Here is a 15,582-nt window from a genome sequence, read left to right as displayed (position 1 = left end):
CAGTCCGTCGCCGTTTATTACGGCATGGGTTACATGGGCGTCGTCCACTTCTCCACCCACCTTTGACGAATATGCAGAAGCGTGCTAGACGGCAGTGGTGTATGGAACGACGTCAGAGGGGACAGGAATGGCATCAGATAGCGTTTTCCGACGAATCCGGGTTATGTTTGTTTGAAACTGATGGCCGCAAAAAAAATGGTTCAAATGGCTCTGAGCACTATGGGACTTAACATCTATGGTCGTCAGTCCCCTAGAACTTAGAACTACTTAAACCTAACTAACCTAAGGACATCACACAACACCCAGCCATCACGAGGCAGAGAAAATCCCTGACCCCGCCGGGAATCGAACCCGGGAACCCGGGCGTGTGAAGCGAGAACGCTACCGCACGACCACGAGCTGCGGGCTGATGGCCGCATTTTGGTTCGCCGCAGACAGGGGGACTGGCATCATAGTGACTGTAATTACACGAGACACAACGCCAACTCGAGGTCTGATATTGTGGAGTGTTATCGGGTGCAAGCACAAATCATAGTTGGTGCGTGTTCAGTGTGCTGTGACCAGTTTGACCTTTGTGAATGACAACCTGAGGCCCGTATCCATACCCTTTCTGCTCAAAACCCCAAACGCCATTTTTCAGCAGGACAACGCACAGCCACATTTTGCTCCACGAACACGTGCCTTCTTTGTGCCGCAGATTATCAGCCTTTTGCTCTGGCTCTCCAGATCACCAGACTTGTCACCAATCGAAAATGTGTGGGATGTGGTGAAACGATGGGCGCAGCCCGTGACCCAGTGTCAACCACGACAGATGAATTCTGGAGCCAGGTGTATGCAGAATGGAGGGCTATACCACGGGACGCCACTCGCCCATTATACTCGTCGATGCTATCACGCATGGAACAAGTTATCAGGATCCATGGCGAACCCTGTGCCTATTCGGCAACAGGACACTTGCTGAATCGAGGTGCCTGAAACGCAAATCATTTCTGCACAACATATTAATGTACTTGTCCTGTGAATATGAACCTCGTATCTCAAGTCGTTCAACGTGTTCTACTTTTTCTGAACGTGAGTGTATATTAGATCTACTTTGAGGATATTTGGTTGTTTTTTCAGTTGCAAATTTTTATGCTGAGTAAAATATTTTATTTCTGTAATTCTAGTTACATAACATGTGAAAGGCTAAGTCGTACTTCGTTAATGAAAAAAAAAATGGTTCAAATGGCTCTGAGCACTACGGGACTTAACTTCTGAAGTCATCAGCCCCCTAGAACTTAGAACTACTTAAACCTATGAAACGTCCCCTTTGAACAATTATACACGACTGTCCTTAAACTGATACACAATATTTTTTTTTAGCGCAACGCAATCTGACTTTCAAAAATCCCTACAAAAGAATGGCCCTGACTAACATTAAACTATACCTTTCACAAATCACTTACCTCACAAAAATCTTCGCTGCTCAAGCTACTGCAATACAGCGAGCGCCACTACTGCCAGCTAAATAAAAGATTCAAACTATGGAAGGCACTAACTACTGATAGGGATAGTTAGCAAATGAAAGATATTAGTAGAGAACAAACAATGTATTTACCTTGATATCATCATATATAAATATAGCAGTTCATGACAAATTTCAAAACTCCGCCATCTCTCTCCCCACATCCACCACTGCTGGCGGCTCACCTCCAACTGCGCAACGCTACGCGCTGTTCACATCCAGCTGCCGCTGCCCAACACTACAATGGCAGACAACAATGCAAACTAGCCACAGACTGCACACAGCACAGCCAGTGATTTTCATACAGAGGTGGCGTTACCAATAAAAAAACCTAAACAGCCTACTTACATAGCCCCCATGCTCCCCACAAAAAATTTTACAAATTGGATTGGGCAGTGGCCAATACAGATTTGAAAAAAATTTTCATAATTACAATAACAAAGAAATCAAATGCACACACTTATTGATACAATGTTGGTCAAGAGCTAAAAATTTCTCACAGTCCATAAAGACAGTCCTGATTCATCACAGTAAAATTGCAGTGTTTTTCTCAAAGTCTGAGCAGTAAAAGAAAATGCACACAGAAGTAGTGGATTTCCATGCAGTCTTGAAGAAGTAGTGTTGTCCTTCCAACGGAAAGACAGTGCTGACTCTTGACATGCTGACAGGTAATGGGCCACAATGGAGCAAACCCACAGCAGAGTCATTCGAAGTTTTGAAGAATATTGGTAGGTAGGTCATCACAGAGCAGACCCACTGGAGTCCTGGTAGAGGTTGTGGTATTGGTGGGCCACCAGGGGTGCAGACCCACTGCAGTCCTTGTAGAAATAATGGCATGGTGGGTCATCAAAGATGCAGACCCACTGTAGTCCTTGTAGAGATGGCCAGCAGCCATCTGTTGCGATCTGTTGCGACTGTGCAGGTGCCCATGATTTGTGAAAGGTATAGTTTAATGTTAGTCAGGGCCATTCTTTTGTAGGGATTTTTGAAAGTCAGATTGCGTTGCGCTAAAAAAAAAAATATTGTGTATCAGTTTAAGGACAGTCGTGTATAATTGTTCAAAGGGGACGTTTCACCTAACTAACCTAAGGACATCACACACATTCATGCCCGAGTCAGGATTCAAACCTGCGACCGTAGCAGCAGCGTGGTTCCGGACTGAAGCGCCTAGAACCGCTCGGCCACATCGGCCGGCCACTTTGTTAATCGCGTGCCATATTGTACACTTAAACAGAAAGTATTTTCATAATGGAACGCGTGATTTTTGCAAATTACTTGAATATCTTTAATGTCGTAAGAATTTTCCCTGTCTCTGAAATGGAAATTTGTGTTAGTTGCCAACAGCTTCTATTTCAAAACGTGTGCAGCTTACAAATAGTTCTGACAATATTCCTTCTTAGTAGATTGTTGAGATACAGTAGAGTAATAATGTAACAAACGGACTGTTAAATACGGCATGTAAAAGATTTCCTCGACTGCAACACTTTTAAATTTGACTGCCTTATTTGTTATTGGGTACGTGACGGTGTTGTACCATGGAACATGATTTCACATTCGGGAAACCTTAATTTTCCATTGTAATTTATTTAAAATCGGAAAAAGGCCGCAGCACACACAAAGTGAATGCTGTGATTTCAAAATTGAATCAGAAAATATATTGAACTTTTGTTACAGCGCTCTCGTCCATTACTATTGTGTGAAAGATGAGTAAAATCGGAGAAAAATGTTTAGTTTTCGCCTTCATTGCTAGATACAACAGCGGAAAGAACTACTGGGTGTTAAGTTTCAAGCTGTCGACGCGATTGGAAACTACGTTGATTGGCGCACCTCCACAAAAGTAGGAAAAATCCCGCCTGGCTTGCAAAACGCGACGTAAAAAGCTCCTCGCTCATCGAAAATTAGTATCTGTTGGGAAGCGTAACGAAGCGGAGAGGTTTCGGTGCGCGTAAAAACCGTCCAGTTATCGCGAATTTATCAGGAAGGCGTCGCGGCCGCGGCCGGCGAGTATTAATTACGGCGCCGCTCGGCCCGGGGCAGCCCGCTTATCGGATCCACTGTGCGGTCCCAGCACGCGCCGCGCGCCACACAGCGGCCGGCCGGCTGCAGGCGGACCATATAAATCGGAAGCAGCGACAGCGCGCCGCGTTTTTAATCAGAAGGAAGTGCTTTCCGCCTGTCCCGGCGTCACGCCAGGGCGCGTCCCAATGTCCCACCCACGGCGTGCCTAGACGTGCTGCGACTCTTCCGACGGGTAACGCGCCCTATGGGGTCTGTCATATTCCTACCACTCCACATTATTAAACGGAGCCGTCACTTTCCACCTTTACTCTTCCACTACGATTAAACAACTCTCCTTGTTTCATTAGTTTTTCGGTTTTCTAAACCTAGCCAGGATAATATACAGGATGGTCCATTGATCGTGACCGGGCCAAATAGCTCACGAAATAAGCGTCCAACCCAAAACCTACAATGAACGAAACTTGTCTAGCTTGAAGGGGGAAAATGGCTCTGAGCACTATGGGAGTTAACTTCTGAGGTCATCAGTCCCTCTGGAAGGGGGAAACCAGATGGTGCTATGGTCGGCCCACTAGATGGCGCTGTCATAGGTCAAAAGGATATCAACTGCGTTTTATCAGAAAAGTAGGAACCCCCATTTTTATTACATATTCGTGTACTACGTAAAGAAATATAAATGTTTTAGTTGGACCACTTTTTTGCTTTGTAATAGATGGCGCTGTAATAGTCACAAACACATGGCTCACAATTTTAGACGAATGGTTGGTAACAGGTAGGATTTTTAAATTAAAATACAGAACGTAGGTACGTTTGAACATTTTATTTCGGTTGTTCCAATGTGATACATGTACCTTTGTGAACTTATCATATCTGAGAACGCATGCTGTTACAGCGTGGTTAAATACCACATTAATGCAATAAATGCTCAAAATGGTACCCGTCAACGTCAATGCATTTGGCTATATGTGTAACGACATTCAACAGCGAGTAGTTCGCCTTCCGTAATGTTCGCACATGCATTGACAATGCGCTGACGCATGTTGTCAGGCGTTGTCGGTGGATCACGATAGCAAATATCCTTCAACTTTCTCCACAGAAAGAAATCCGGGGACGTCAGATCCGGTGAACGTGCGGGCCATGGTATGGTTCCTCGACGACCAATCCACCTGTCATGAAATACGCTATTCAATACCGCTTCAACCGCATGTGAGCTATGTGCCGGACATCCATCATGTTAGAAGTACATCGCCATTCTGTCATGCAGTGAAACATCTTGTAGTAACCGGTAGAACATTACGTAGGAAATCGGCATACATTGCACCATTTAGATTGCTATCGATAAAATGGGGGCCAATTATCCTTCCTCCCATAATTCCACCCCATACATTAACCTGCCAAGGTCGCTGATGTTCCACTTGTCGCAGCCATCGTGGATTTTCGGTTGCCCGGTAGTGCATATTATGCCGGTTTACGTTACCGCTGTTGGTGAATGACGCTTCGTCTGTAAATAGAACGCGTGCAAGAAATCTGTCATCGTGCCGTAATTTCTCTTTTGCCCAGTGGCAGAATTGTACACGACGTTGAAAGTCGTCGTCATGCAATTCGTAGTGCATGGAAATATGGTACGGGTGCAGTCGCTGTTGATGTGGTATTCTCAACACCGACGTTTTTGATATTCCCGATTCTCAGGCAAATTGTCTGCTACTGATGTGCGGATTAGCCGCGATAGCACCTAAAACACCTATCTGGGCATCATCTTTTGTTGCAGTTTGTGGTTGACGTTTCACGTGTGGCTGAACACTTCCTGTTTCCTTAAATAACGTAACTATCCGGTGAACGGTCCGGACACTTGGATGATGTCGTCCAGGATACCGAGCAGCATACATAGCACAAGCCTGTTGGGCATTTTGATCACAATAGCCATACATCAACACGATATCGACCTTTTCCGCAATTTGTAAATGGTCCATTTTAACACGGGTAATGTATCACGAAGCATTCCTGAGCTGGGGACTGGTAAGCGCCGCCAATCCCCTGTCACCGTAACCTCTGAGCATACTTCAACGACCACCGTGCGGCGCGGCGGTGGAATGTTGTGTGTCTCAGGGAATGGGGATCTTGGCCTGACCGCCCGGGTCGCGAGGATGGAATACACCTCTATAAAAAACCCCTCAATCTCAAGGTGTGCTGCGCGCCGATGAGATGCATGGCTGTTGAGGTGGAACAGTCGTTAGCGGGCGACCTCTGGGGAGTCTGCCGCACCTCAGTTGTATAAGGCTTACCTAGGCATGCGGGGCTCTGTCTAGGTGGACTCCTAGTTCCCTAGCTGCTCGTGGGACCGAGATGGAACCCTCGAACTTTTCTTCTTCTCCCCCCAGCGGAAAGGGTGGGCCGCTGGTAGGTTCTAACACCCAATCTCACAAGAGGGCTCGTGTAGCCAGTCCTCCTGATTCAGGTAGTAGTAGTAACAGAACGCATGCTGCTTCGCAGAATGTGTTTCTTATAATTAAAAGAAAAGATGGGAGTTTCGACAAAGTTTCGCCATTTTACATCCAGAAAGGCTTAGAAGGTATTGCTGGTACATTAAAATCTGTAAAGCGCTTGCGAAATGGCACCTTGTTGGTTGAAACATCTAGCTTCCAGCAAGTCCAGAACCTTCAGAAGGCACAATTTCTTGGGGAGTTTGCGATTGAGACTGAATTTCACAACACCTTGAACTTTAGCAAGGGTGTTGTGACTTGCCGAGATCTCGTTGATATTCCGCTAGACGAACTGAAGGCTGAATGGTCCCGGGAAGGAATTGTCGACGTGCAACACGTTATGAAACGGGTGGATGGTGCTCTCCTGAAATCTGACTCGTTCATCCTTACGTTTAACAGCACCAAATTGCCCGAGTATGTGAAGGCAGGTTTCCTACGTCTCAGTGTACGGCCTTATTACCCCAACCCCATGCGGTGTTTTAAGTGCCAACGCTTTGGACACACTACTCTCGGCTGTAAAGGGGAAGCCACTTGCGGGAAGTGTGGTAAAGCCGCCCATGAGGGAGTTGGTTGCTCCTCTCCTCCCAAGTGTGTCAACTGCTCTGGGGATCACCCTGTGTGGAGTAGGGAATGTAGAGTTTTCCTTGAGGAACGGAAGATCCAGGAACTTAAAACCACCAAACGCATCCCGTACGGTGAGGCAAAGAAAATTTACAAGTCCCTGCAGCCGCCCACGTTCGCTGCTTCCTTTTCTTCCGTTCTGAAACAGCCAGTCTTGAAAACTGATGCCGCTACACAAACGGAGGTTGCTACTGTCAGCACTAGCACCTGCGTTTGTCAATGTACGTGTGCTGCTGCTGTTCCTGTGAAGCCTGCTGCTCCTCCCCGGCCTTCTGACCGGGCCGTGGTCGCTGACGACATGGAACCTCCTGCCCCTTCCCAGGTCCAGTCTTGTGCAATGCCCAGCGCTGCTACACCCCCTACTGCTTCTGAGGTTTTGGCTCCACTGCCACCTCTGGCCAGAAAATCGAAGCCCAAACCAAAGGTGAAGACTCGACCGCTCAAGGAGACTGAAGTTCTACAGTCTGCTGATGTTGATGTCGTTCTTTCTGACGTCTCTCTCGTCTCCTCTTCAGAGGCGATGGAGGTTGATGTCAGACTGGGGCAATCATCTCGCCCCAAAACTGAGCCTCCACCTGTTGTGGCCTCTCCTCCCCGACAGAAAGTGCGACTGAAGGTCCTCCCACCCTGATCGATGGCTCCCATTATACAGTGGAACATGAATGGATTCCGGGCACATGTGGAGGAACTGCACCTCCTAGCACGGCAACGCCCCCTGTGCTTGTGTTTACAGGAAACACATCTAAAACCCTCTGATGCTCCTGTACTCAGGGGCTATACGTTGTATCGCAAAGATGACCTGACTGGAGACAGAGCCAAAGGCGGAGTCGCCGTGTTTGTCACTAATGACCACCACTCCTCTGCTCTCCCACTGGATACTGACCTGCAAGCAGTTGCAGTTGCAATTCATTCCCGTCGAAGGCTTACTGTTTGCTCCCTTTATTTACCCCCTCTGGATGCAATGACCTTAGACGCTCTCACAGATCTTATCGACCAACTCCCGCGCCCCTTTCTCCTCCTGGGAGACTTCAATGCCCATCATGTCCTGTGGGGCTCCACTTCTCTTTGCGCTCGAGGTCGAATTTTGGAGAGCCTCCTCACATCTCAAGTGTTGTGCATCCTCAACACAGGTACTCCGACTCATTTCTCTACTGCTACAGGGTCATTCTCAGCCATTGACCTATCTTTCTGCTCTCCAACCCTCACCGACTCTGTTCACTGGGAGGTCATTGACGACCTTCATTCCAGCGATCACTTCCCCATCCTCATTCATCTCCTGGATGGTGTATTGCTGGAGCAGAGGCCGCCATCGTGGATGGTTGGCAGGGCTAACTGGCCTCTGTTCACTCGATTGGCTGTCTTTGAACGCCACAACAGCGTACAGGAATGGGTGGATCACATCACACTTGTGATCCATCATGCTGCTGACCTGTCCATGCCACAGTCTTCTGGCCCTCCTAAGCGGCGCCTTGTGCCTTGGTGGACGGATGAGTGCCGTTCAGCCATCCGGGACAGGCGTGCGGCTCTTCGCCGATTTAAATGCCGCCCAACAGCAGTCAATCTTACCGCCTTTCGCATCGCGAGAGCCAGGGCACGCCGTGTCATTAAAGAGAGCAAGAAAAGGTCATGGCAGGAGTTCCTGGACTCCATCAACCGTTCCACTTGTTCCACAAAAGTATGGGAAGCCATCCGGAGGATTTCCGGTAAACGCAGCCGTCTACCAATAGCTGCAGTCCTGAACCAGGGATGCCTCCAAACAACACCCAGAGCCATTGCTCAGACGCTGGCAGAGCATTTTGCACAAAGTACTGCCACTGCAACCCAGGATCCAGCATTTCGTCGCTACCGTGCGACTGTCGAACGAGCGAAGCTGGACTTTCGGTCGAACAATTCTGAGGCCTACAACTCCCCTTTCTCCATGTGGGAACTTGAATCGGCACTTACTGCGGCTTCTGACACCGCACCAGGTTACGACCGCATCCGGTACTCCATGCTTCGCCATCTGCCAGCGGCGTCAAAGGAAATCCTCCTCGAATGTTTTAATCTCATATGGCGGACGGGAGTTTTCCCCACCTCGTGGAGGGAGGCAATCCTCATCCCTCTCCTCAAACCAGGCAAGGACCGCACATGTCCCAGTAGTTATCGTAGTATTGCCTTGACAAGCTGTGTCGGAAAGACCCTGGAACGAATGGTTAACCGTCGTCTGGTCTGGCTGCTAGAGACCAGGCAGCTCCTTAGCCGCTTTCAGTGTGGATTCCGAAAATTTCGGTCCACAGTCGACAACCTGACACTCCTCGAGGCGGCTATTCAGCAGGCTTTCCTCCGTCAGCATCACTGTATCGGTATCTTCTTTGATATCAGCAAGGCATATGATACTACTTGGAGACACTGTATTCTTGCACAACTGCATCAATGGGGCTTTCGTGGCCGCCTCCCCATTTTCATTCGGTCTTTCCTGTCTCAGCGGTTTTTTCGGACCCGCGTTGGTAACACACTGTCTGATCGCTTTGAGCAGGAGAACGGTGTCCCCCAGGGCAGTGTTTTAAGCGTTACCCTCTTTGCCATAGCCATAAACAGTATAACGTCTACAGTGAGGAGTCCAGTACAGTGCTCCTTGTTTGTGGACGACTTTGCTGTTTTCTGTTCCTCCTCCAGTGTTGCAACCGTGAGCCGTCAGTTGCAGCTAACAGTGCGGCGGTTAGAGGAGTGGGCTGCAAAGACAGGTTTTCGGTTTTCTGCCGATAAGTGTGTTTGTGTTCATTTTAATCGTTCTCGTCGTCTTTTTACTTTGCCTGCCTTGCATATGGGGGATGCTGTCCTACATTTTAGAGACGCAGTGCGGTTTCTGGGACTAATTTTTGACTCCAGGTTGTCATGGCTGCCACACCTACGTGACTTGAAAGCCAGATCCCTGAAGGCACTCAACATCCTCAAGTGCCTCAGCCACAGGTCTTGGGGCGCGGACAGGGCGCGTCTCCTTCAGTTTTATCGGGCTTTTGTGCGTTCGCGGCTGGACTATGGGTGCACAGTATATGGGTCAGCGAGGCCGTCTTATTTGCGGATCCTTGACGCTGTCCACCATGCTGGGATTCGACTGGCCACGGGTGCTTATCGGACCAGTCCCATACCAAGTCTCTGTGCTGAGGCTGGCGAACCGCCACTTACCATCCGGCGGCAGCTCCTTCTGGTGCGCCAGGCTTGTAAGTTTCTTGCGGCTCCCAGCTCGCCTGCTCACCGCCTTGTTGCCCATCCACCTCTGGACCGCCTTTTTTCCCACCGTCCCCGGGCTACGTTGCCATTTGGGATCCGTGTGCAACGTGTTCTAGAGTCGCTCGGTGTGGAGTCTGTACAACCCCAAATCCAGGGTTTTAACCACCTGCCACCCTGGTTACTGAAGAGGCCCAGAGTGATTTTAGATTTATTGCAGTACAAGAGGGGTTGCACTCCTGCCACCGTTTTTCATGCAGCATTTTCTGCTGTTTTATCTGAGCACCACGACTATGTAGCGGTTTTTACGGATGGGTCGAAACAAGGGGATTCCGTTGGCTGCTCCGTTGTTTTTCCGGATCGTGTCCTTAAGGTCCGACTGCCTCCGCCTTTCACGGTCTTTGATGCAGAATTGTCTGCGATCTTGCGGGCGCTGGAGGAGATGAGACATTCTTCCTCTCCTAAATTTCTTGTCTGTTCCGATTCCCTCAGTGCCCTTCAATCATTGCACCATTTGTATCCGGCAGTTACAGTAGTCCAGACCATCCAGGATGCCCTCCTCCGACTACAGCGACTGGGGAAGGTTGTAGCTTTCTGCTGGGTTCCGGGGCATGTTGGCATTGCTGGGAATGAAGGGGCAGATCTCGCAGCCAAGGAAGCGTGTCTTGATCCACACGTATCTCAGTGTGCTATCCCCTTGCACGCACTCACCTCGCTGTTGAGCTCCCGAGTCATGTGTCGGTGGGAGGACGAGTGGCTGGACGTGACTGACAATAAGCTCCGTCTAGTCAAGCCCACAACGCGTGTGTGGTGTACTTCCTTTCAGCCCCATCGACGGGACGAGGTTCTCCTCACTCGGCTTCGAATAGGCCACAGCCCTATGACGCATGGCTTCCTGCTCCGGCGGGAGGACCCTCCACTGTGTGGTGCTTGCGGCGTCCAGGTCACTGTGCGCCACGTTTTATTGGATTGCGTTTTATTTTCTGACCAGCGGGCCGCGGCTGCCTTGCCAGCGGACCTGCCAACTCTTTTAGGCAACACTCGGACGAATGTGGTTAAAGTTTTAAAGTTCTGTGCCATGTCGAATGTTTTTACAAAGATTTTAGGGAGGGGATTTTAACTTGTTTCCTGTGTGACAAGCTCGCCCATATTTTATGTAAGTGGCCAGACACTGACGGTTTCCTATGTCATTCTTGTCGCTATGTTATCCCTTACCTTAGGTTTTACCTTCTCAGGTCGTATTTTCCCTCTTTTCCTGCTTTGAGTGTGTTTTTCAGTTTTATTAGGTCTCTCCACATTCGTTCCTTTTACTGTGTGTCAGGGCGCTGATGACCTCGATGTTGAGCGCCCATAAACCCCAACACACACACACACACACGAAGCAAATACCGTACGCACTGGTGGAATGTTACGTGATACCACGTACTTAAACGTTTGTGACTATTACAGCGCCATCTATCACAAAGCGAAAAAATTGGTCCAATTAAAACATATATATTCCTTTACGTACTACACGAATATGTCATAAAAAGGGGGTTCCTATTTAAAAAAACGCAGTTGATATCCGTTTGACCTATGGCAGCGCCATCTAGCGGGCCGTCCATAGCGCCATCTGGTTTCCCCCTTCAAGCTAGATGAGTTTCGTTCTTTGTAGTTTTTTCGTTTGATGCTTATTTCGTGAGATACGTGGCCCGGTCATTATCAATGGACCACGCTGTATTCTGATCAGCCAGAACATTATCACCACCGACCTACTATCGATATGAAACCGTTCGGGCGATAGCAGTGATACCCGGCGAGGAATGACTGCTAGTCAGACACACGTACGGTGCATGTAGTACCAGTGAGCATGCTGTCCATGTGTGGAATGAGGAAGGCACGCGATCTATCTGAGTCTGGCCAACGGCAGATTGTGATGGCCCGGATGCTGGGCACAAGCATATCGGGAACTACACGACTTGTCTGGTGTTCCAGCAGTGCTGTGGTGCTTTTAACAAATGACAAAACCAAGGTGAAACCACTTCCAGATGTCTTGGGGTTTGGCGGCCAGCCCTCATTACAGGTGTCGGACGCCTTAGGCTGGGCAGACTGACAAAACAGGATAGCCGGCGAACTGTGGCGGAACTAACATCAGACTTTAATGCTGGGCAGAGTACAACTGTGCCTGAAAACACAAAGCAGCGATCACACCTAACGATGGGCGTCTGCAGCCGACGACCCATGCATTTGGCAAAGTTAACATCACGACACCAGCAACTACGGCAGCAATGGGCACGTGACCACCAGCACTGGACGTTGGCGCACTGGAGAGCATTGCATGGTCTGATGAATCCCGATACTTTTTTCATCTTGCAGATGGGAGGGCGTGAATTCGTCTTCTTCGAGGGGAACAACTTCTTGACACCTGTACTGTGGGATGGTGACAAGCTGGCGACTGCTCCATTATGCCCTTGGGAGCATTCACAAGGGCACCGATAGGGCCAGTGGAGTTCATGCAAGTTTCCATTACGGCCAAGGAGTGCCATCACGTACTCTCCTCAATGACTGTCATATTTTAAGACTGCAGTGGCACTTTTAAACAAGATAATGCGCCGAGTTAGAGGTTAGGAGTGTGTTTTGAGTGTTTCGAGGAACACAGTGGTGATTTCCAATTGACGTGGTGGCTCCCCAGATCTGAACCCAGTCGAAGACATCTGGGGTGTGATTGAACGTGGTGTCAGAACTCATCGCTCCCCTCCCAGGAATTTACGGGAATTTGGAGACTTGTGTGTGCAGGTGTGATGCCAACTCTCTCCAGCGACCTAACAAGGTCTCATTGCTTCCATACCACGAAGCGTCGCCGCTGTTGTCCTTGAGAAAGATGGACATACAGGCTATAATGTAGGTGGTCATTATGTTCTGGCTCATCAGTGTAATGGGAGCTAACTGTGATTCACAACTTGTGCAAAGACTAGACTACAGTTATAGCAGTTTGAAATGTGGCTGTTACATTGCAGTTTTTCGATATTTAATTTGCAATTTTACAAGTCAATCATTTTTGCGTACTACCTATCGCAAGGTTATCGCAGAGATGCTGTTATGCAACTACTATCCATTAGAAACAAATTAATTATATTTGTCGTAAGTCTGTGAGGCATGCTGGAATTCTTTGAGTTCTGGATGAGCGAAACAATGAGATCTGTGCTCGTTCACTGAAAGTTCTGGGGCGTGCGTTGGTATAGCTACCGTTGTGTTCCCTTGTCTGGAAACAAGACGTGCTTGGTGTCGAATGTTTCAGGTTGCTGTGTTGCTGTTCGGTAGTGTATACACTTTTGCGTATATAAACGAGAAAGTTTATTCCTCGCTAAAGCAAGCGAGGCAACGGCCTTGCCGCAGTGGATACACCGGTTCCCGTGAGATCACCGAAGTTAAGCGCTGTTGGGCGTGGTCGGCACTTGGATGGGTGACCATCCAGGCCGCCATGCGCTGTTGCCATTTTTCGGGGTGCACTCAGCCTCGTGAAAACAATTGAGGAGCTACATGACCGAATAGTAGCGGCTTCGGTCAAGAATACCATCATAACGGCCGGGAGAGCGGTGTACTCACCCCACGTCCCTCCTATCCGCAGCCTCCACTGAGGATGACACGGCGGTCGGTCGGTCGCGGTAGGCCACTCGTGGCCTGACGACGGAGTGCTAAAGCAAGAGAGCCGATGACGTTGTGATCGGAGAACCTAATAACACCCACATCGAGCCACTGAAATGGTTTCATCTGTTATTCGAATATGCAGGACAAAAATCGTTTTACTATCCTGCTGTTTTGATTCTTTACATGACGTGAACCGACTTAAGGAAAAAAGTAAATCTAAAAGAAAATCTGATAAAAGAACTGAACAATTATTTTCCGAAAGAGAACTGGAGCAAGTGATATGAAGTACTATTTTTTGCACTTTGCAAATAAATCTTCAGCATCCGACGATTAAAGCGTAAGTAACGCAGCGGATTTCGATATGTAACGTATATCATGTTTTATAAATGGCAGTTTCATGGAAAAAAGTGTGTATTTTGAGTTATCCATGTTTACTGCGTATCGGCGCAGTATCGAGTCCGCATTAATCCGGATAATGGGGTGTTTTTTATATCCCCGGTTGAGTGAGAACACTGCCGATTAATACGAATACTTGACGCAGTTCAAATGAAGGTTCGATCACGGATAAAATGTACGAACAGTTTGATAAGTAATTGTACTGTCCATCGTTATTGTTTCGTATGAGGTATTCCGAGTTAGACCAAACAGCTGCGTCAGGAAATCTAGCAAAACTGAAGCTGCAATGTAGAAACGTTGATTAGAAGTTATGGCAGGCAGAAAATATTCAGGCAGTATGTAATTACATTGATGCTGATAGCGTAACAAACGTGAAAAACATAAAAAAGCAAATTTCTTGCCCGTAACTGACCACTGTAAAGGACAGCCTCCATCGCCCTTATCATCCAGTCCTACCTAAAAGCATTTAATAACTATATTAAAGCAAGCCGAGACGAACCTGCAGCACGCTGGAGTAGCTGTGGGTCACCAACTTCTGTAAATCAGTACAACGAAAAAACAGCTAAATTTGCAAATTTCGCTTTTCTTTCTCGGTTACTAGTTTCTAACTGGGTCTCATTTTCAAACCATCGTAACACAGTCAAAAATGATATTTCAGAAACTGCAAAAACTGCATTAAAACCTGCAAACAATCTGTTACTATACATATACAGGGTGTTACAGAAGGGTACGGCCAAACTTTCAGGAAACATTCCTCACACACAAATAAAGAAAAGATGTTATGTGGACATGTGTCCGGAAACGCTTAATTTCCGTGTTAGAGCTCATTTTAGTTTCGTCCTTATGTACTGTACTTCCTCGATTCACCGCCATGATTTCATACGGGATACTCTACCTGTGCTGCTAGAACGTGTGCCCTTACAAGTACGACACAACATGTGGGTTCTATCGTATGCCTACGAATTGAAATTATTGAATGGAGTCATTGCTCTGCTCGTTTCCTCTTCGACTAAGGTTCAAAACCCTTTTTTAAATTAGTTTTCTGGTTGAATTTATGTGATTGTTTTATCCCTGATGGACTGAGAAAAAGTGTAGAAATACTTAATGCAATTCAATGAAAAATGGCATACTCGTATGACGGTCAAGAAGAGTTTAGTTGGTAATTTTGTTGTTGAACTTATGTGTTGACAAACCCTTCTCCACAGATGTCCATTGTAGCTGAAATGCCAGGTAGGATGGCAAACAACAAAATTTTACATATTTTCGTTATACAAAAAAGCAGCAACTCAACATGATTAAATTGTTTGGTGATCTGAGTGTATACAGGTCGCGAAATTCATTACACATGGATTCCGTCTCTGGCAAAAAAGGCTCTACCCTGTGTTGACATCGAGTGGGACTCAGGCTGGATGACAGACATGGATACCTCATAACACGCTGCTCCACCTCTTTGTTATAATGTGTAATGAATACCAGCGTGACACCGTTGGCAACCCAAGGACAAATTTTTCCTCTGTGTATGAGATCTGGAGAACGTTCAACGCCAGAAGTCGAACACGCTCTGTGTCGACATAATAGACAGCAGGGACAACATGCTGAATTGCGGTTTCATGTTGATAGATAACATCATGGAGATCTCGGAGCCATCAGACTTAACATGACAGGAATGCAATTCGTGCTGTATAAACTACCGGCTGTGCGAGCCAGAGGTGATCGAACTTTGTAACGATG

At 47.7% G+C, this 15,582-nt stretch overlaps 1 pseudogene; it reads left to right on the top strand.

Annotated features, from left to right (window-relative positions):
• The first annotated feature begins 13,184 nt into the window (after positions 1-13,184).
• On the top strand, positions 13,185-13,302 carry LOC124607857 (annotated as a pseudogene).
• Positions 13,303-15,582: the final 2,280 nt, after the last annotated feature.

The sequence above is a fragment of the Schistocerca americana genome, chromosome 3 (genome assembly GCF_021461395.2).
Source record: "Schistocerca americana isolate TAMUIC-IGC-003095 chromosome 3, iqSchAmer2.1, whole genome shotgun sequence".
Classification (NCBI taxonomy): domain Eukaryota; kingdom Metazoa; phylum Arthropoda; class Insecta; order Orthoptera; family Acrididae; genus Schistocerca; species Schistocerca americana.
Note: the sequence above shows the minus strand (reverse complement) of the source record. Positions and strands in the feature narration are given on the sequence as shown.